Here is a 22,735-nt window from a genome sequence, read left to right as displayed (position 1 = left end):
GATCAGAGAAATTCTGAACATTGTTGGTATATCCAGAGGTTGAGTTAAATAAATAACACTTAAGGCCTTACAAGTGCCATGTCTAAAGAGCTTAGTTCAAGTAACACATGAAGACAAAATCATAAATCATTAGATATGTTCTATGTCAAGAATAATCTTTTTGGAGAAAGTGATATACGAAACCTACTGAAGAATAAAATTGTTCTATGACATGTAATTTTCTTATCATGTCCAGTCATATTTGGTGGCCTTTCCTTTTTATTTATTCTTTTAAATAAAGAGAGGCTAGTCAAAAGATCAGATAATTTGACCTTTATTCTTAATCAAACAATATATAAGCAAGGTTATGCTCATATAGATTTTGAACCACCATGTAAATTTTACTTTACTATTATAATTACCCTAAGATTTCCATTTTTATGGTCCACAAGCTTTTCAAGAGGATTGAAATCAAATAATTAGAGTAAGTTCTGTATATTAATTTTTATTTTAGGTATATAAATATTGTCTTTTGGGTTGTTATGTCAATTTTTTCATCTTTGGGCACCTTAGAAAACATAGTGTATGTCATAAAAACTGCCTTACAGAAAGTTATGTTATTTTGACATGCCTGTAGTAACAGGAACTAATTGTGAAGGTTATTATAATTTTGAAATTATTTATTTTCTGAAGTACAGGGTTGAACCACTATAAACTAGGATATTTTCAGTGAAAAATATTTTAATATGACTATAAACTTTTGTAACTACAATTGTTACAAATTTTATCTATAGTGATTAAAAGAAAGAGTGTAGAGCTTTTATATTTACAAAAATTTCATGGAAGGGAGCACAAAATTCATGTTATAAGTGAAATGGATCATTTTACTATAATTATTTCTTAGTATCTTAGATGATGATATGCATATTTTTTTCAAAGAAATCAAAGTAACTTAGTTGACAGACACTTAGATTTAGGAAGTTTAACGTCAGTAACTAAACAATTTTGGTCAATAAGGTCAAATTTGTACAATGGTAATTCACCATGATATTTGTTATAATATATTCTTAGATATATAATCTTCATCAGTATATCCTCTGATTTTTGTCTAGTTTTATTGGAATTCACAAAAATTTTATTTCAAATTAATGATCATAATTATAAAAAATGTCTTCCTTAATATTAAATAATTATAATAAAAATGTTTTTTATGAATAATCCAAAGATGTAATCTCTTGAAAAACACATACCCAATATAGAAGTTTGTATGGTATAAATATTCTTTATCATCAGGTTTTTCTTCTTTGAAAATTAAATAAAATTTTTCTCTTAGACTGGTCTTAGGTGAGAGTAACTCATCACTCTATGAAGAACTTTAATTATGTTTAAAAATTTAAATATATTTATTTTCAGTGATGGCTCTTAAAATAAAATTTCTTATAGTTAAAAAAAAGTGATGCTCCCTCTACTGGAAATATTTTGTAAAATAAATGTCCTTATGAAAACTATTCTTTATTCATTAAATCTATTTCTTATGTATAGAGGGAAAAGGAAACATAAAATAAAAAATAAAGACAAAAAAGTAGTATTAATTTACAAATATATCTTTTTAATTTAGAAATATTCTTTTAAGGCAACTTGGAGGCAAGAAATACAACTGGAAGCCATAGTTATTTTTAATTAAATAATTTATTAGTACAAGCTTCTTCTGATAGGTTTTAAGGATTTTTAAAAACCTTATTGAGATATAATATACACACAAAAAAGTACACAAATAATAAGCTCCCATGTAAAGTTTCACAAAGTTAACACACTCATGTGAAGAGACCATGGATCAGGAAGTAGAATTAAAAGAACTATCATATGATTTAGTAGTCCCAGTTCTGGTTATTTATCTAAATGAAATAAAGTCAGGATCTCGAAGAGATATTAGTAGTTCTATGTTTATTGCAGAATAGCTAAGGTTCTATGTTTAGTCACAATAACTAAGGTGTGGAAACATCAAATGTCCACTGACAGGTGAATGGATAAAAAATGTGGTATATAACTACAAGGGAATACTATTCAGCATTTAAAAAGAAGGAAATTCTGCAATATACAACAACATGGATAGATTTTGAGGACATTATCCTTAGTGAAATAAGCCAGGCACATAAAGATAAGTACCCCATGGGAAAAAAAAATTAAAAAGTAGAATGGTCAGTATCACAAATGCATTCCCCCTCCCACTGCCATACCTTTTCCAGGCACCACTTTGCCCAAAGATAATCACTGTCCTGACTTATACAACAATGAATATGTTTTTCTGCTTTTGAACTTTATATAAGTACTTATTTGAGTCTGCTTTATTTTTACAAGCATTATGTTTATGTGATTTGTCCATGTAAGTGCATGTAGCAATAGTTTGCTTATTCTCATTGCTGTATAGTATTCCATTACATGAAGATATTACAATTTATCCAGTGTCCTATGAAGGATATTTGGGTATTCTTTTCGGTTTTGGCTACTGCAGCCATGAACATCCTTGAACATGTCTTTTTGTGAGTACATGTGAATACATGCATTTTAGGGGCAGTATGGGTTGGGTCTAAGACTTTCTCTAGGAGAGGAATTTCTGGATCATAGGGTGGGCATGAGTATGTTTAGCTTTATTAGGTATTGCAAATTTTCCAAAGTAATTGTACCTATTGATATTTCTATCAGCAATGTGTAAGAGTTTCTGTTGTTATTACTAGTACAAAGTTTGTTAAGTGTATATTATTATTAACATTTCTAGCATTTTCTTAGACGATTATTGCAGGCCCACAGATGATATTTTAATTTTTTTTTATCTTGGCATAATTTCTACTTTTTAGTAAATGAGTTTTACTAAGACAAAAACAGGGGAACAAATATATTTACTTCTATAATACAATTAGAATTATTCATTACCAGATTACATCAGGTATTTTAAAAATACAATTTTTGAAGGGAACTTATTTAAAAAAAGATAATTCTTTAAAACATACAAGTGAGAAAATTGTGTAAACGGATGCGAAAAATCTGAATTTCCTAGTAGTAAAGTTTTTTAAAAGTTTCACACTTTGCTCAGATATTGCTGTTTTTGAAACAATCCTTCTAGGCTTTTGGGATCTAGTCCTCATATTAATAAAGAACAAAACACCAGTGTTCAGCCTTCTTTGAAATGCAGATAAGTGATGAATATGAGGAGCTTGCAGAACAAATTCTAAAAACAAGAGAACTGCCAAAAATATTTCATTTAAATTGATTATTTTCATAAAATACAATTTTATTTTTCATCTTTACAATTTTGTACCAACACAGACTTGCTACTTGAATAAATTATGGTACAGTCTGTCAAAAACTAAATGTGTGAATTTCAGACTTCATGATAATCACAAATAAAATGCTTTCTTGGTTTACTTTGAAGCCTAAGAAAAACATTTTGACATAGAATTTCTTGTTTTTGCTTTTGGTATGTTTTGGAGCATGGGGAGAAATCCTTTTTAATGTTGGCTCTATTTTCTTATGTAAGATACTAAAGAAAAATGTACTTCAAAGAATAAACTTTTACCACAAAGATTTCTTATATGCAGGTACAGTAGTAAGATTCTATATAATTTTTTTAAAATTATGCTACACATAATATATGCTCCTTAGGTTTACGTCTATAAATAATCATACATTTTCCCAAGTATATAAGGATCATGACCCAGTTCTTTGGTTAGTGCCTCAGGCAATTTGCCCTGTAGGTTCAGAAAACAGCTTGCAAAATATTTCCTATGCTATATATTTTTTCCTCCCTTGACTACAATTATGTACTGAGGCAAGTCAATTAACGAATATGTATTTAATGTGTAACGTTAAGCAATTCAACCAGATTACCAAATTCTGTGCACAAATTTTTGTGCTAGGTACAATTTGGCTGACTGGGAACTACCACTTTTCCCATCATGGAACTTAAAGCACAGCAGGGAAGAAAATACAAAGGACCAAATAACAAAAGAAAAACACAAACAGCAATGTTTTGGAAATGTGAAGTAGGAAAGCTATAAGGCTTGGTACTTTGGATCTTGTTAAGATGCTTGTTCACTGGGCCAAAATGAGACATAAAGAAAATGATAATGGGTATATAGTATGCTTAAAGAGTGGTGATTGTCAAATTCAGTGAAGAAATTCTGATTTATGGTGTATATTCATATTCTACCGGCAACAACTACTGAGCTGGCTGCAATAATAAACCTGCAGAAATATGGAGAACTAACAGCTTCCTTTCACAATAGAATATGGATAAATTTTTTTTAAACTTTTTATTTATTTATTCATGAGAGACAGAGAGAGAGAGAGAGAGAGAGGCAGAGGGAGAAGCAGGCTCCCAAGGAGCAGGGAGCCCGATGCGGGACTCGATCCCAGGACCCTGGGATCATGACCTGAGCCGAAGGCAGACGCTTAACCATCTGAGCCACCCAGGCGCCCGAATATGGATAAAATTTAAAAACACATAATTTAATTATAACTGGATAGTTGTCATAGGAATGGTCTTTTAACTTGGCTCAAAATATCTCAATAAAATTGCTACTAATAAGTAGTAATAGTAAGAACTATACAAACAAGAATGGCTAAACTACAAGAAGAAAAAGATATCTCTATGTTTTAGAATCTGAAAACCATGTTTGAGCTTTTCATCAAAATATGGTCTCCTTAAAGAAAGAAAGTCAAGTAGAGGATTTTGATTATTGGAAGAAGAGAAAACACTGAATTTGATTTAAGGTATTTGAGTTTGAGATGCTAGCTGTAGATCTTGGTAGCCTGCCATCAGCTGGGGAGGCAGAGATGATGCTTGAACTGTAGATTTAACAGTCAGAATGCTATGAAGGTGATAATATTATGTGCAAAGAAGAAAGAATAAATATGTATATGCAATAAGGGTAGAATATCATAAAGTAGGGACAGAGAAGTACACAGAGAGCACTGAGTTAAACTGGAGGTAAAACTAATTATAACTAAGTGACAAAGTCACAGATATATCATAGTTTTATACAGTTGATCCTAGAGACCTGCTTATATCAACAGTACATATCTTTCTAAAGCTTTTCTATAGAACCTTCCAATGCTCTAATTTCAACTAATCTAATAATTTCACAATCACAGATGGTACATTATACCCACCTAGTTTTCTCAGAAGACTTTTAGGGAATTATTTTGAGAAAGTATATCTTTTCCTTACTTCATGAATGATATATGGTGGATCCTTTTTGATTCTCCCAACAAACATTTCTCTTACTCTTCTGCATATGGTTATCTTCATAGTGGATTAACAGTATTTATTGAAAATAAATTCATGTGTAGGTAAATGTCTATGTGGAAACGTGGATTGTTTGTTTTTCCCCACTAGGAGAATGGTATAGTTGTAGCTTTGTTTTGCTTGGGGAAGTGGGTCAGGAAAAGAGACATATAAATCATCTTCAGAGAACTGGTTCTGGAGTGAAGGCAGGAGTTCTAAGACAGGATCAACTGTTTGGGAACAAACAGAAGGTATGTGAATAGAATGAGCTATTCAGCTGCAGAAGACAAAACTATTCTAACTGCAGGCAACCACATTTTAAGGCATTTTAAGGAAACTAAGTTTGGAATTCTCAGATGTCAGAAAGTAAACAATGGGGGGAAAAGCAGCTTCATTATAGTGCATTTCTGAAATTCTTTCATAATCTCCATACTAGAGATACTTTTAAGAGGAAGTATTACCAGTACCTCTAGGACAATTTAATGCACAAAAGCAGTAACTTCAGTGGTACAAGTAAGAATAACATAAAATCTAAAGGTTATTAACATCCTCTAGAAATAGTTTATTGAATGGAATTACTTTCAAGGCAATGATGAAGAATTCTCTATGAGTACATCAAACATTTGCCATAACAAATTAGAAATTACTGCTAAATGGGGCGCCTGGGTGGCTCAGTCAGTTAAGAGTCTGCCTTCAGTTCAGGTCATGGTCCCAGAGTCCCGGGATCGAGTCCCGCATCAGACTTCCTGCTCAGCGGAGAGCCTGTTTCTCCCTCTCCACCACCTGTGCTCTCTTGCGTTCTCTCTCTCTCTAATAAATAAATAAAATCTTTAAAAAAAGACATTGTTGCTGAACACAGATATTTCTGCTGCTCTTATACAACCATCACCACTGTAGGATGATTGGGCTTACATTAGAGGTAACTGGTCCATCCAATATCTTACCTAAATTTGAGAATCTCTCAAAAATATCTCTAACAGGTGGTCATCCTATAAACTTTAAAATTCTAGCAATAAGGATGCCTTTACCCCAGAAGGAAAATATTTACCACATGATTTTAATCAATTTTTATCGATTAATTTTTACTAAAATGCCATTCTATTTTCTCCTGGCTGAAGTAAACTTTTTTTTCCCCCTATATGTGCCTCCAAAATATTTGTCTCTGTATTTTCCACTTGTGTTTTATACTTTTTTTCTCCACTTAAAATGACCCTACTGCTCATGGAAAGTGTGCTTTTATTTGAGGCATGGTTTGAATTGATAACCTTTTCGGTGCAGCTGCTCCCTGAATGAAGCTTGGATTCTCCAGTTTCAGAGTGACTGTAGCATTCTACCTGAATTTCTCTATAACTTTATAAAAATTTATGGAGCAATGATTCCATTCCAGACAGTGTGTGAAGTCCTGGGGAAACAGAACTTCAACTTTTAACAATATACCATATGGAGTGTGTGTGTGTGTTTTAGATTTTCATACAAGTTTTCTCTCTTGTTCTTAATTGTAAATCTTACTATGATAGGATTGTTTCTGTTGTTTATTTTACCTCTATACTTAATTCAATGTCATGCATGCATGAAATAGATGCTCAATAAACAGCAAGTAAGCACTGAGATAACATCTGCCTGTCACATCTGTCTACCTACCCATGACTTTAGATTTGAATTCTACTTAAATCTGTGTTATTATTTGGAGCAAAAAGGTAGTCTGTGTTCAAGATCTCATAAAAGATATGAGATCAAACAAATCTCAGATATTACTTTGGCAGCATTTAGTGGAAAAGTAATAGATTTGTTTCTCATTATCACCATGAGAAACTAAAGTTTGTATTGTATAATGCATCATTTCTCAACTTTTCTTTTTCCATTTTTGCCTTCTAAAGAGCCTTTTAAAGATATTTTTAGACTTTTTTTTTCTAATTGTCTTCATGGAATTGTAATACCATAGCATTCTGTATATTTGCTCATGTACAGTATATATAATCTGTTGGTATATGGGATGTGTGTGTGTGTGTACCATATATGTGTGTGTATATATATATATATATAATGGCTTTATACAAAAAAGAATATGATTTTTATCCCCAATATCAAACTCCCATTCAGTCCACTCATCCCTATTGAGAATGCACAGCGTAATGGTTGCTACTTTCCTATGATGCTGCTTAGAGTAGTGTTGTATAGTTTTACTATTTTGAATCATGATCTAGAAAGAAAGCAATAGAGGAAGTATTTACTTGCTTAGACCTTATTAGGGCTTTGCAACTTTGTAAAATGAACACATAGTTAACGTCATTTTTCAATTGACACACTGTAAGATAAGTTAATCCTTAAGTCATTAGAGCACTTTAGCAATACCTTTTTCCATAAATACATATGGCTCCCCAAAACCACTAAGATTTCAGCAATAAATTTCAAATCACTACTGCTCCTATTAACACCATTGTTAGATGGCTCTCATAATTTCATACAATTTCATACATCATTTCTTTGACCTTCTTCCCCTCCAGCAATGCTTAGTTGGTTTCCTATGATTAAGAGTCTCTTACGGTTTGTCTCCCTTGGGGGGATAGGGTAACTGGATGATGGACATTAAGGAGGGCACATCATGTAATGAGCACTGGGTATTATATAAGACTGATGAATCCCTGAAAAGATATATAATGGGCCCTACTTTTAAGAAAAGCAAAAAAAAAAAAAAAAAGAAAAGAAAATATAAGCTAAAAAATTCTTTTAAAAGGAGTAGTTCATATCATAAAATAATTCTTCATATTATATATTGATTCAACTCACGTTCCCTTAGATAATGGGTATCTTAAGTTCATTTAAAATTATCTTGTGTATCAAGGTGGGGGGATGGGCAAAATGGGTGAAGAAGAGTGGAAGATACAGGCTTCCAATTATGGAATGGATAAGTCACAGGGATAAAAAGTAGAGCAGACGGAATGCAGTCTATAGTACTATAAAAGCGTTGTAGGGTGATAAATGGTAGCTATGCTTGTGGTGAGCATAGCATAACATGTGTCAATTCACTATGTGGTGCACCTGAAACTAATGTAACGTTGTGTATCAGCTATAGTTCAATTGAAAACAAATAAGGGCGGCTATGTGGTTCTGTTAAAAAAAAAAAAATCAAACATCAAAAAAAAAAGTAAAAGTTTTTTTTTCAACTCCCCCCCACCAAATAAAAGATAATTAAGCACTAGGAATGCAATATACAACATAATGACTATAGCTAATGATGTTGTATGATATATAGGAACATTGTTAAACTAGTTAATCCTAAGAGTTCTCATCACAAGGAGAATACTTTTTACTTTTTCTTTTATCTTTCTTTTCTATTTATTGTATCTAGAAGAGAAGAGATGGATGTTAGCTGAACTTACTGTGGTAATCATTTCACAGTATATAAATCAGACAATCATGCTATATGCCAAACTTATACAGTGATATATGTCAATTATTTCTCAATAAAACTGAAAAAAAACAAAAAAAGATAAAAGAAAAAAAGAATCTTGGAGTTATTATCATTTAAAGTTTATTTATTTTTCTATGATTTAGACTCTGTTGACTTTCTTTTGTTATTGATGTTAGATAAATGAAAAAGTTCACATTTTTTTTAAAGTTAAATTTCTCATTGTGATAAAATAGGATATCAACAGTTAGTATCTATGTTAGCTCTGGATATCCTCCAATGCAGGGGTTAGGGATATGTATAAAAAGTTGAGAATGTGTTGTTATTAAAAATAAAAACTAATTGGCAGAAAACTGTAGTAACAAGTAAAATGCTACTAAAAGAAAAGAAAGTAAGTTGTTATTAATGGTCCGTGAGTGTGAGCAAATCATCAGAAAACAATTGGTCCTGTTGTTATTGTTGTTGGTATTGTTTTTGTTGTTTTGGGGTTCAGACTGTCCATACAACACTTTAAGGTGGGGACCTGAGAGAAGATAAGTGATATGAACCTCAACAAAATGACCACTCAAAGGCCCTCCATCAAATGACTGGTAGGAAAATGTGAGTTCCATCCGTCTGGATAATTTTTCCTCAACTCACTTCACCTTCTCGAAGACTCCGTTTCTGATCTTCCCGAGGTCGAGGTGAGGCTACCTCCTCTGTGCATCCAAGCACCCAGTGCCTTTATTGCACAGATCCTGATGAGGTGGTCGTGGTAATCGCCTGAATACTCTCTCTTGTTTGATCTGTGAAGTCCTTCAGGGCAGGACAGTAATGGATGTCCAGTTCTATCTCCAGGTCTTGAAAGAGTGTCTAGGACACTGAAAGTGCTCACTCATTTCTGGAATGAGGCATAGTTTTTATTTCTAAAAGCAGATTGACAATTCCAAATAAATAACTCTTTCTTGGCACAACTAAAGATACCATGTTGACTTTCTTTGCTTCTAGCACTCAGGAGAAAATTCTGTAAATGATATGATGCTTTGTTTTTTCTTTATTCCTAACTTTATTTTTCTGTGGTAATATATTTACCCATTCACCTCTTATCTCTCTTTGACAGGAAAAGTTTTAAGTAAAAAAATCATCTATATTTTTTCATTTTCTCAACCACTCAATGCCTTACTTGTTCCTATTTGGGATCTGTCCCCACCTCTACTAAATAAATCAGTACCGAGCCTTCATGTTGTGATAGCTCCTTTTTTTTAAACATTGAAAAAATGGAAATAACACTTCATATAATAATGGTTGTATATAATGATTCATATAATAATAGTTATTAAAATAACGATTAAATGTATATACAAAATGTTCAAATATATGCATATATAAAAATATATATATCTTAATATCAATATATAACTTTTAATTATCTACTTTTTATAAGATCTCTGCACTGGAAAGAGAAGACATAATTAAATGAACATCCTACATAGTAATCAAGTAAATAATGTATATTCTCAAGGTATCATGTTTACATTTCTATTATTATACCTATCACAGTTCTGGTATCAGAATCACTGACAATATTCCAGTTCCTTAGATAAACTGAGACCATTGATAACACAAAATATTTGTTTTTGCTCTTTAATCTGTTTATTCACATGCTTTTAATATTTTAGGCCCAAGAAACTCTATAAAGGGTGGTTTAACAATGATTCCTTTTTTGCTGGCAATTATTAAAAAGGTAGTCATAAACAATTACCCAAGTAGTAACAATTTTAAATACTGAGAAAAGAAAACATCTTTTTTTGGAATGGAAAGGAGTAGAAATTCTTTATGAAAAAGAAAGGAATTTAAATGGACCATAAGCAGTTGACAGAATTTGAATGGGCAGAAAACAGAGATCCTTTCAGGCAGGAAAAGCAGTGTTACCAGAGGCTACAGGTCAATTTCCATGAGAAATGGAGGATATTGCCAACCTCATAGTAACAATTTGACCAGGGGACCCCCAAGTTTTCTTTTCTAATAAATCTATGCTTACGTTGTTTTAGGACTAACTTTGTAGGGAAAATCTATAAGACTATTGTAGGATGTTAGAAAACATCAACAAATGTTTATTCAAATAATATGTTTCTCTATTTCTAAACAAAATGTTTCATTGTCATTTGATTGAGGGAAGAAAATATTTGAATGAGGTATTTTATATCCGCTTGTCCTGTTGATGTCAGTATACTCTACTTTTAGTGATTTGTAGTATTTAAATATGTTTATTCTGTATATTAGAAGTCTAAGGACTGAAGCTTAATTACTAGCAGATAAAATAAAACAAAAATCCAGGAAAAGAAGAGATTTATGGCTTCATAGTTCTATAAACAAATGGTTACTTTCCTGACAAGGGAAGGAAGAATGGCATAGGTCATGAAATCTTGACCTTCAAAACTGAAAAAACAATCTATCTCTATACATTTCTTTCTATTAAAAAATTATAAAACATTCTAATATGCATTATGTAATATTTTCCACCAGTTCTTATATTATTCCTTTTTAGGAGGAGACTTCTCCTTATTAAAACACTGACCCAACTTTGTACAGCATATCCCACTGCACAGTAAGAATAAATGACTCTCCTGTGTCCTTAAATAGCCTCTTGTTTTATTTATTGGGAAGAACAGAGGTAGCAGAGCATTATATGGATAAAATTATTAGCTATCTCCCATCTGCTTTACGTTGTTTCTTTGTAACAGTCTTAAACCACTTTAAAAGATTGTGAAATCCTTTTTTTTTCCTCTTTAAATCCCTGAAATTTAGGGTATCTTTCTTCCTATGAATCTTAAATGAGATGAGAACCATCAAAGACACGGACTCTGCTGCAGACCTTAGTTGGTACCTCCCGAGACTATAGGAGGGATTTAGGTTTTATGTGTAGCCTAAATATGTTCTTCTAAATAATAACATGTGAACTTAAAATTTTGCTCTACTTTAAAAAGCCAAAGCGTATACCATTCTCTGTGTGTATGTACACCATTAACATATATGTCAACAAATAAAAAAGATACATTGGGAAAGTTTGATTGAAATGAAAAAACAATTCAATTCCTAGAGCAAATAAAAATTCAAACTCAACAAAAAGAGTAAAAAGAAGATGAGATGTATACCTCTATAGGAAATAGCTAGTCTATTTTAGATGTTTTCTAAATTAACTGTTCTTGCTTTCTATCTTCTCTGTGGAGAAAGGAGAGGAAGGAGCAGATGTAAGAAGTGATAAAAAGAAAGGGGGAGAAAGCTTGTACACTAGTTGGGAGTGAGGAAACAGAGAGAAGAGTCTAGGATAATTCTCGTAATCATACTTTTAGTAAACTAGGTGAACAATAGTGTCATGACACAAACAGAACATATGAAAAGAGGAATAGCCAGGTAGAAAAGTACCCTAATTTAAGTTCCAGGTAGGTATAATGAATGTGATACCTCTACGATATCCAGCTAAATGAAACCCTTCAGCACAGTGGAGGGAGTATAGGACCTGGGCATAGATCAGATTGGATGACTAGCATTCTGGGGCAGGGCTTTTGATACTTGAGCACACACCGATGTTTCACCCCATTGGGCTAAGCATTTGGGTGCACACAGGAAAGCAAGAAGAAAGGGAAAGAGGACCCAGGGTCAGGTCTCAGTTCTGTCTTTGAAGGGATGAGTGAACTTCCTATAGACTGAGTGATTGTATATGATACGCTACTTTAAAAATGTAATGTGTAGAGCTGTACCCATCTATAGAGTACAAATTTTTTTTGACTAACATCGTCAGAAATGTGATAATTTCTCCTTAACAGAAAATATGTACCAAGCATTACAGCTATAATTTCTCCCTTCATTTAATATTAGTGGCCTGTTTTTTTTCCCCCTAAAATCCACTGTAGTGGTAAATGTGAGAGGTGTTGAGTGGCAGCAAAATCAACAAGGGATGAACAGACCAGCCCTTTATTGCTGTTGTTGGTTCAGACTAGTCTCACATTTGTGAGTGACAGAGAGTGCACAATAATATCGGCTTAAGAGAGATTTTATTTTTCCTTCCAAAACTAAAAACAGAAAAAGAATAACTATGGAAGTGAGCAGGCCAGGTCTGGAATAGGAGTTTACCAATCCTTCCTTCTAACTTGTTGTTTTGCCACCCCTTAACATGGGGTTTCTTCCTTGACATCCAAGCCAGATGCTCTGATCTAGTCATCACAGGTATTTTCTAGTTATCAGAAAAGAGAAAGAGGCTTCAATTTAAAGACACTTCCAAGAAGTTACAGGTTTCCTAGTTTCCCTGGCAGCTTTGTGTGTCCTTGAGACCAAGTTCTGGCCACTAAGTTGTAAATAGAAGTGGCATGTTCAACTTCTGTGAAGTGCCATTTGAGGCAGATTCGGAGGCTCCAGATCACATTTTGCATTCTGCCCTATGGAACTAGTCTCTCACTGAAGCAAAAGGGAACTCTTATAAGTAGGAAAGAAGCACGACCAGATTGTGTTTCAGAAATATCACTAAAGGAGTAATGTGGAGAACTCAGAAGAAAGGATGTTGATGGTGGAGAGGGGCAAAACTAGCATCAAGGAAAGTAGTTCATGGTCAATACAACATAACATCCTAATAATGGAGAGAAAGGAGCAGATGTAAGAAGCGACAAAAAGAAAAGGAAAGAAAAAAAAAAGACTTGTACACTAATTGGGAGTGAGGAAACAGAGAGAAGAGTCTAGGATAATTCTCGTAATCATACTTTTAGTAACTAGGTGAACGGTAGTGTCATATGTTCTCAAAAGAGAACATATGAAAAGAGGAACAGTCATGTAGAAAAGCACCCTAATTTAAGTTCCAGGTGGGTATAATGAATATGATACCTTTAAGATATCCAGCTAAATGAAACCCTTCAGTACGGTGGAGGGAGTATAGGATCTGGGCATAGATCAGATTGGATGACTAGCATTCAGGGGCAGGGTTTTTGATACTTGAGCACACACCGATGTTTCATCCCATCGGGGTAAGCAAACAAGCATGGTGACACAGAGTCATCAAGCCCCAGATCCCCTCTCACATACTTCAGGCTGAGCTGTGGACAGCACCGCATACCTGTAATCACTGGGGCATGCAGATGTGGAAAAGTCCCTCCCTGCCTAGGGCATCACTACACAAAATGCCGTCCTTTAACCAGCACGATGTCACCTGAGAGACTGTTAGACCTGCAGGATCTGAGTTCCACCACAGACTTACTGAATCCGAATCTGCATTTTATCATGCCCTCCGGATGATTCATAAGCACATTTAGGTTTGAAAAGCACTATTTTAAGAACATCATCTAAGGGATGGGCAGAAAGAGAAGTATTAGCAAAAAAAAAAAAAAAAAAAAAACAGGTATGGTAAGAGAAAAGGAGAATTAACACTGAGTATGTCATAGAACCTAACAGAAGAGTTTTAGAAAGGAAAGAATGATCAATAACATCAAATGCCATAAAAACAAAAAGAAATATGGAAGATTACTGGTAGCTTTTCAAGTGAATTTTTGGTACAAACATATGTGTACAAATATAGCATAACATTGATTGATGATCTGAAGAAAAAGATAAATACGATTTTTTTTTTTTTTTTTGGTAAGAGGTTACTAGAAGGAGAAGTAAGAGTGGACACAGATGAGATATGCAATTGTTGATTTGTTTAGTTTTGTTTTTTAAGTGGCAGGAGATTTAAGCTTGTTTATGTCTGGAAGAAAGAAGCCAAGAGATTAGGAATTGCTTTAGGAAGAGACAGGAGGGTACAAAAAAGGGTCAGTGACTGAGAAAATGCAAAAGAAGAGCTGTAGTTGAAGGATAGCTTTTGAACCAGAGGAGTGCCAGGTCTCTCTCTGTGACTAGATAGAAGGTTAAAATAGATGCAGAATACGGCAAGCTGTCGATATGGGAATTGTGATTTCATAATTTAGCAGCTGAATGCTCAATTATCTCTTTGAAGTAGGAGGCAAGGTCATCCGCTGAGATAAAGATAAACAATGAAGCGAACAAGTTTAGGCTGACTTCCCAGTTACCAAAGAGAATAGAGCCGAGTCTCCATTCCTTCTGGTACCCTGGCAGGGCTGTGTTCTGAGGTGTGTCAGAGGATCCCGCCTAGCCCCCTCGCAGCAGATGCCCTATCACTCTGCAGTGGAGGGGAAGGAAGTCTAGAGACATGATCGTTATTCAGACCACACGAATTTACGTGGCAAAGCCAGAGGTAGAACCTACCTCACCTCATTCAAATTAACTGCTTAGTTTTCCAAGTGAGCTCTGTAATTGAGGCCGTTCTAAAGTAGAAAAAAGAAATGATCACATCACTCCTTAAGAGGTGATATGCGACTCATTCAGTTAGAGTCATAGGAAGATTTGTTTGTTGATATTTTCATCAAAAAAATACAAGAATGAAACCCATTTTCAAAATTGTACTCTTTGATCTCATAGTTCTACACAGGAGCACCAAGTTTGGCAACGTTGGCGTACAGTCTGCGCTCATAACTCTGAACCATTTCTTTTATATCTCCAATGTGGCTAGCCTTTTCCTATAAAGCATTGTCTCTAGGGATTGTGTTATGTTTGATTGAAGAAAACATACGCTCTTACTGCCACAGGAAATAACTTCTATAATCCAGAGCGTTTTAAAATCCTTTTGTTTCCCGGGAAACCATAAACATGTTTCCCAAAATAGCTTAGGCACATACACAGAAGGCAGGAAGGGGGGAGGAGGGGACAGAGGTGAGGCAAGGGGAGCAGACAAGAGAGTCAGAGAGTGTGTAGCCTCAGCTGTGCATTAGCTTTAAGTATCATGTTAACACCATTGATTGTATCTTCCTCATCTCTTTCAGTTTTTAAAAAGAATATAGTCCAAAAAAGCCTCGGTGAAAACAACAACAAACCTTGATGGAAAGTCAAATTTTCTGAGGGAAACTGAAAAGCACCATATTCATTGCTATGTTTACCTTTCCTTACCTCATTCAATTATAAACTCTTTTTTTGCCTTGTTGTTTGATTCCCTTCTTTATTCTGTGCCATTTCTCTCTCCTTAAGGGGATGTAATGGTCAGGCAAATAAGAGGCTCCCTGCACCACAAGAAGAAAAAGGTCCAATCTGCCTTCAATATGCTTAAGTCAGAACACCTTCCATTGAAAGGTGACATTAACATAAATGTTTGCAGTCACACAAATGGGAATACCTACCCAAACCTGAATAACCATGCTCTGCTGATTCAGTATTATTCAGGAAAAGAAACTTTGTATGATTTCACGTTAATATTCTCTGTACATTTCTTCCGGATTCAGAGACTCCAAAGACTGGTGCTTTAAAATATCATGCTTTTATGTCCTGAATGTTATTGATTTGGGGATTTACAAAAATGTGTTTCATTAGTAGGCACTGATGCAAGCACAAAGTTGAAAATAGAAAGAAGAGAGCTCAAAATAAAGCAGTACTACTTTTGCTATATTGTTTCCTTTATAAACATCTATAACTCAGTTAAAATCTCAGGTAAGAGGATAATTTCCATATCACTCATCCCTGGGTTGTAGGATTAAGATGCTTTTTTCTTTTTTCCTTTTTTTCCTTTTTAGAGAGAGAGAGAGAGTATGTGTGCGCACGTGTGCACACAGGTGGGGTGGGGATGGGGCAGATGGGCAGAGGGAGAGGGAGAGAGAATCTTAAGCAGGCTTCATGCCCAGTATGGAGCCTCATGCCAAGCTTCATCTTATGACCCTGAGATCACGACCTGAGCAGAAATCAAAAGTCAGATGCTTAACTGACTCAGCCACCCAGGTGGCGCTAAGATGCTTTTGTCCTATTTTTATATTTTTTATGAACTTTTCATAGTGAACATATATTAGATTAAATGAAATTTATAGTGTTTTTTTAAAAATAAGCTTTGTGCATGTTTTAAAAGTCTAAGAGGGGTTTTGACAAATAAGATTCAGAAGAGAAGCAATTCTTTTCTTTTTAATTTTTTTATTTAATTTTATTTATTTTTTTAATTTTTTTAAAGATTTTATTTATTTATTTATTTATTTGAGAGAGAGAGAAAGAGAGAGAGAGAGAGAGAGCACATGAGAGGGGGAAGGGTCAGAGGGAGAAGCAGACTCCCTGCTGAGCAGGGAGCCCGATGCGGGACTCGATCCTGAGACTCCAGGATCACGACCTGAGCCGAAAGCAGTCGTTTAACCAACTGAGCCACCCAGGTGCCCAATTTTATTTTTTATTTTAGAGAGAGAACACAAGCAAGGGGAGGAGCAGAGGGTGAGGGAGAGGGAGGGGGAAAGAATCTCAAGCGGACTCTGTGCCGAGAAGGGAGTCCAACACCAGGCTTGATCTCGGGGGCCTCAGTCTCACAACTCTGAGATCATGACCTGAGCTGAAACCATGAGTCGAATGCTTAACTAACTAAGCCACCCAGGCACCCCATAAAAGAGAAACAATTCTTGCTTAACATTTCCTCCATCAATTTGATGTAATCACTTTCAAATTATCACCGGAAAAATGGCTCTAAAATCGGTGATCTTTTGATAAGTTAAACTGGTTGAGGTATATTTGGAATATAAGGAACAAATTTATCAAATTGAATTCTGTCAAACTGAACTCTAGAAGGACTCTAGAAATTATAGTGAAGTAGTATATCAGTGCTACGAGATGAGTGCCAGTGACATGAGTTATATGACACAGGCAGAAACTAGCTAATAGGAATCTTGGCAGGTAAGCATCACTTATCACAATGGAAATCAGTGACTGATAGAACCAAATGGTCTGTAAGAATTTAGTGGAGGAAGGATAATTTCCAGGTCAGATAAGCAAAGAAAAGCAATGTAGAGGACACGACATTTAAGCAACAAAATTGGTAAAATTCCATAAAGCAAGCAAACATGTGATCGGGGCACATTCTGGATTTTGAATGGTTACTATTATGACTTCTAGAGTCCCCTGACCATTTTCTGACTGAAGGAAATGTAAAGTGTACTATTCCAAGATTTCATCTTTCTAATTTTCATTTTTTGAAACCCCAATGTTTTTTATTAAGTGTATTGTCCAAGAGCACACTATACTCCAGAAGCAGAGGAAAATTCCTTTATCATTTTTCTATTGAAAAAATAATGTTTAGAGGTAGTGAACTTTGTGCATACTAGGTATGAGTGTGGGGGTGTTGGTGTGTGAACACAACTAGAATAAGAGAATTTCAAAAGACACTCCATAGAGATTATGGTCTAAAATGAGGCTAAGGGAGGAAGTCTTTTTGAATAAGTCAGAAAAAAATAAAATAAAATAAAGAATATCCCTCTCAGAAGGAAGAAAGGGGCAACGGTATTTATAAGGAACATTTTATTGTTGGTGATTCATTTTGAGATATTAAGTGCTATTTCACTGATTTGTGAAAGAAAAGGTGATAATTGGGGGCGCCTGGTGGCTCAGTCAGTTAAGCGACAGACTTGGTTTTGGCTCAGGTTGTGATCTCAGCATCATGAGAATGAGCCCCACACTGGGCACCCTGCTCAGTGCAGGCTCTGCTTGAGTTTCTCTCTCCCTCTTCCCCTTCCCCCTCCTGACTCTCTCGCTCTTTCTCTCTCAAATAAAAAAAAAAATCTTTAAAAAAAGAAAAAAGAAAAGGTGATAGTGACACCATGTTTCCTGTTGTATGTTGCTATAGAGATTGAGAATGTAGTTAACATCTTTCGAGAAGCTTACATATGTAATTGCTGTAATAATTGAGGTGTAATGACCACAAATCTGTATTTATATTTTGAGTGTAATCATTATAGGCACTTAATTAAAATCAATTTCCGAGTATTTATGTGAATTTAATTTTACTTATTTATAATTACTTAAGTAATACATGATTATGTTTTCAGTATAAAAATCCAGATATTTCAGATGAATCCAAACTCCCCCTTGGTCATAACAAGTCACATGATCTTCGACCCCTTTCTGATGCCCCTTCTCATCAACACTGGGGGCAGGAAGCACACACCTGAGACCAGAGGTGGAACAATCATATTATGACCATGAGGTGACAAATATGAGGACCAAAAAAAAAAAAAAAAAGCTGCCTGTGAAGAATGACGGGATGGAGCAAATGGAAAGAGCCAGCATACTCTGTGGGAGACCCATCACTGAGCCAACATCCTGACTTTGGACTGCCTGCCCCCTAATTTTTGCATGGAATAAACAAACTCCTTTCTCATTAAAAAAAAAAAAAAGGGCTTGCCATTTGCTACAATGTGGATGGACCTAGAGGATATAATGCTATGTGAAATAAGTCAGATGGAAAAAGACAAATACCATTTGACTTCACTCATATGTGGAATTTAAGAAACAAAACAAATGAACAAAGATAAAAAGAGACAAACCAAAAGTAAAACTCTTAACCATAGAGAACAAACTGATGGTTACCAGAGGGGAGGCTTCTCTCCTCCCACTGAGCAAGGAGCCTGATTTGGGACTCAATTCCAGGATCGAGGGGGATGGAAATGCTTTCTTCCCATTCTCTCACTCATTCTATCCTAGAAGAGAGAAGTGGGTCTTCTGTTTGGGGGGTTTGGAAGGAAAATCTAGGCAAGCATAGCCCAGAGCCTTGGGACCCTTGAGTAAGGTGTGGGTATATAGGCATCATTCTCAATTCTCGTTGGGAAGCCAATGTGTCCTCAAATAGTATCAGTTTTATCAGTTATAAGGGCATGTTATGCTCCCGAATCCTTTACCCTTTTGAAAAAATTTCTCAAATTATTCTACATTTAGAGGGGGAAAGGGAAGATGCTATTTTGGATCACCTTGAATCCCAAGATTATACTAAAAATGTTATTTTGTACTTGTTATTTCTTTCATTTAATGGTATTTCTTTAAGTACTTTCTGTTTCAAAACACATAGAATACCTTATTTTGTTTACGGCTATATAAATCTAAACTAGGCTCATATTAGAGATTTTTAAAAGCACATTTGTAGCAACTTAGGTCATTTTCTATTTTTATTAATATAACCAATATCACATTAAATAATGCTAGGTCATAAGGAGGATATCTTAATAATTTAAATATAGACCATGAAATTCCCCCTTAAAAGGGCTATATATGCTATTCTTCAGTGTATAAATTGCTTATAAAAGTAACTTTTACCCATAAACTTGTCAATTTTTGATATTGCTAAACTTTTAAATTTGGTCAGTTGTAATGGTATTTAGTCTCCATTTAAATGGACATTGTAGGGCGCCTGGGTGACTCAGTCAATTAAATGTCCAACTCTTGATTTTGGCTCAGGTCATGATCTCACAGGGTAATGAGATCGGGCCCTGTGTTGGACTATGCACTGGGTGTGGAGCTTACTTGGGATTCTCTTTCTCCGTCTCCCTCTGTGCCGCTTCCCACATCTCTCCCTCTCTAAATAAATAGATAAATGAACAAACAAACAAATAAATAAATAATAGAAATTTCCTGATTTCTTCTGAGTTTGAGCATCTTGTTTTATACTAAATGTGCATTATTATTTCCTTTTCTATGAATTGCTTATTTATATGCTTTGCTTATTCTCCCATTGGATTACTTTTTTCTAAATGATTTGTTGGAGTCTCTTATATAATGAACATATTTTAGTGCTTGGTTAGGTACCTGGTTTTAATTTGCTTGTTTAATTTGTTGTGGTGCTCCTTGTTATGCATAATTTTTCTCCTCAGTTTGTTTGTTTGTTTGTTTATTTGTTTACTGAAGTATAGTTAACATACAGTGTTATATGTTTCAGGAGTACAATATAATCATTCAACATTTCTATACATTATTCAGTGTTCATCATGTAAGTGTATTTTTAATCTCCTTCACCTATTTCACCCAGCCCCTGGCCCACCTCTCCTCTGGTAACCATCAGTTTGTTCTCTATAGTTAAGAGTCTGACTTTTGGTTTGTCTCTTTTTATCTTTGTTCATTTGTTTTGTTTCTTAAATTCCACATATGAGTGAAGTCAAGTGGTATTTGTCTTTTTCTGTCTGACTTCTTTCACATAGCATTATATCCTCTATATAATCCATCCACGTTGTAACAAATGGCAAATCTCATTCTTTTTTATGGCTGAGTAATAGTCCATTGTGTATATATACAACATCCTCTTTATCTATTGATGGATATTTAGGTTGCTTCCATATTTTGCTTCCAGTTTGCTATTATAAATAATGCTGCAATAAACATGGGATCCATATATCTTTTTGAATTAAGGGTTTTCTTTTTGAGGGCTAAGTACTCATTAGTGGAATTACTGGATCATATAGTTATTCCATTTTTAATTTTTCAGGGGAACTCCACACTGTTTTGGCTGCAGCAATTTGTATTCCCAACAACTGTGCACAAAGGTTCATTCATAAATGTTTAATATTGATCCATTACTCCAGTGATCTACACATTAGTGCCATACTCCTTGAACCCATCCGACTAGGTTTTTACCTCCACCAGTTCCCCAAAACGGCACTTGTCAAAGTCACTGCTGACATTCACCTAGCAAAATAAAATAGCTAATTCTCAGTCCTCATCTTATTTGATCAATTAACAGCATTTAATGGTTGATCATTCCCTCCTCCGTGATATACTTTCTCTAACTGGCTTCCAGGACCACACTCTACCAGTTTTCCTGCAACTCCCCTGGCTGTTCTTTCCGCCCGGCTTTGCTGTTTTCTTCTCTTCTCCTCCCTCTCTTCTCTTTTCTATCTGTATGCACGCCCTTGGTGACGTGCCCTAGTCGCAAGGCCTTAAATCCAATCTACTTATCTATAATACTTTCCAAATTTGTGCCTTAAACAATAAAAAGATGTCCTTCCTCAGACGCTAGACCCATAAGACTAACTGCATACCTACTCAGCATCTTAGATGTCAAATAGACATCTCAAACTGCACATGCCCCAAACCAATTTCCAGTTTCTTGCCCCAAACCTAATCTACTCACAATTCCCCCTTTTTGGTTAATATCGAATCTCTTTCCAGTTACTTAGGCCAAAAAACGAACTCATCCTTAACCACTCTCTTTTTCCGTCTAATCGGTCAGAAAATCACCTTGTCTCAAACTTCAAAATGCATCCAAAATATGATCACATCTTATCACCTCCAATGTGACAGCTTGGTCTGAGCCACCATTACATGGACTGTAACAATAATCTGACTAGCCTCTGTCAACCATCCCAGCCCCACCTCAGCACATATTGAACAGATTAGTCATGCATGGTGATTTTTATAAAAGAAAGGCAGACCATGCCATGTGTCTACTCAATGTCTTAAAATCGTCCATTTCACTCAGAGTAAAAGCCAAATTTCATATAAAGGCTTTTGTGTCCCTACATGATTTGGTGTTCCATCTAACACTTTGCTCTAATTTCTCACTATTATCCTGCCTGCTGACTCTGTTCTAGTTCCTTTTTGTTCTGTGAATACATCAATCATGCTCCTGACTTAGAGCCTTTGCCCTCACTGTTCTCTCTTCTTGGAATAAATATTCTTCCCTCAGATACTCAGGTAGCCAACTCCCCGACTTTCTTTAATGTCTTGCTAAAGTATTACCTTCTCAATGAATACTTTATTTAAAACTTTAACAGTGCCCCCCCACCCCCGCCAATATCCTATCATTCTGGATCATCCTTTGCTGTGCTCTAAATTTTTCTTTATTTTAAAATAGTATGTAATTTACTAATCTGTTGCTTCTTGTTTATTATATTCTATTCTGCTAGAATGTAAACTCACCGAGATCAAGGATTTGGGTTTGTTTTGTTTGTTGCTGAATCCAACACCCTCATAACAATGCTTGGCATGTTGTACATTTTCAGGAAACATTTAATAAAGGAAAAGAGGGATGACTGGTTGGCTCAGTTGGTTAAGCGTCTGCCTTCAACTCAGGTCATGATCCCAGGGTCCTGGATCGGGTCCCAAATCGGGATCCTTGCTCAGCGGGAGCCCGCTTCTCCCTCTTCCTCTGTTTGTTGCTCCCACTGCTTGTGCGCTCTGTCTCTCTGTCTGACAAATAAATAAAGAAAATCTCTAAAAATAATAAAGAAAAAAGTGCGTGTGAATACTAAATGAATCAGCCTTTC

At 35.0% G+C, this 22,735-nt stretch overlaps 1 protein-coding gene across 2 annotated transcripts in view; it reads left to right on the top strand.

Annotated features, from left to right (window-relative positions):
• Positions 1-22,735, top strand: part of GLRA3 (glycine receptor alpha 3) — a 182,319-nt gene that overhangs the window by 845 nt on the left and 158,739 nt on the right. The window lies entirely within an intron of this gene.

This window comes from Zalophus californianus, chromosome 2, assembly GCF_009762305.2.
Source record: "Zalophus californianus isolate mZalCal1 chromosome 2, mZalCal1.pri.v2, whole genome shotgun sequence".
Lineage (NCBI taxonomy): Eukaryota > Metazoa > Chordata > Mammalia > Carnivora > Otariidae > Zalophus > Zalophus californianus.
The sequence above is the reverse complement of the archived record's forward strand: the minus strand, read 5'-3'. Positions and strand labels throughout refer to the sequence as shown.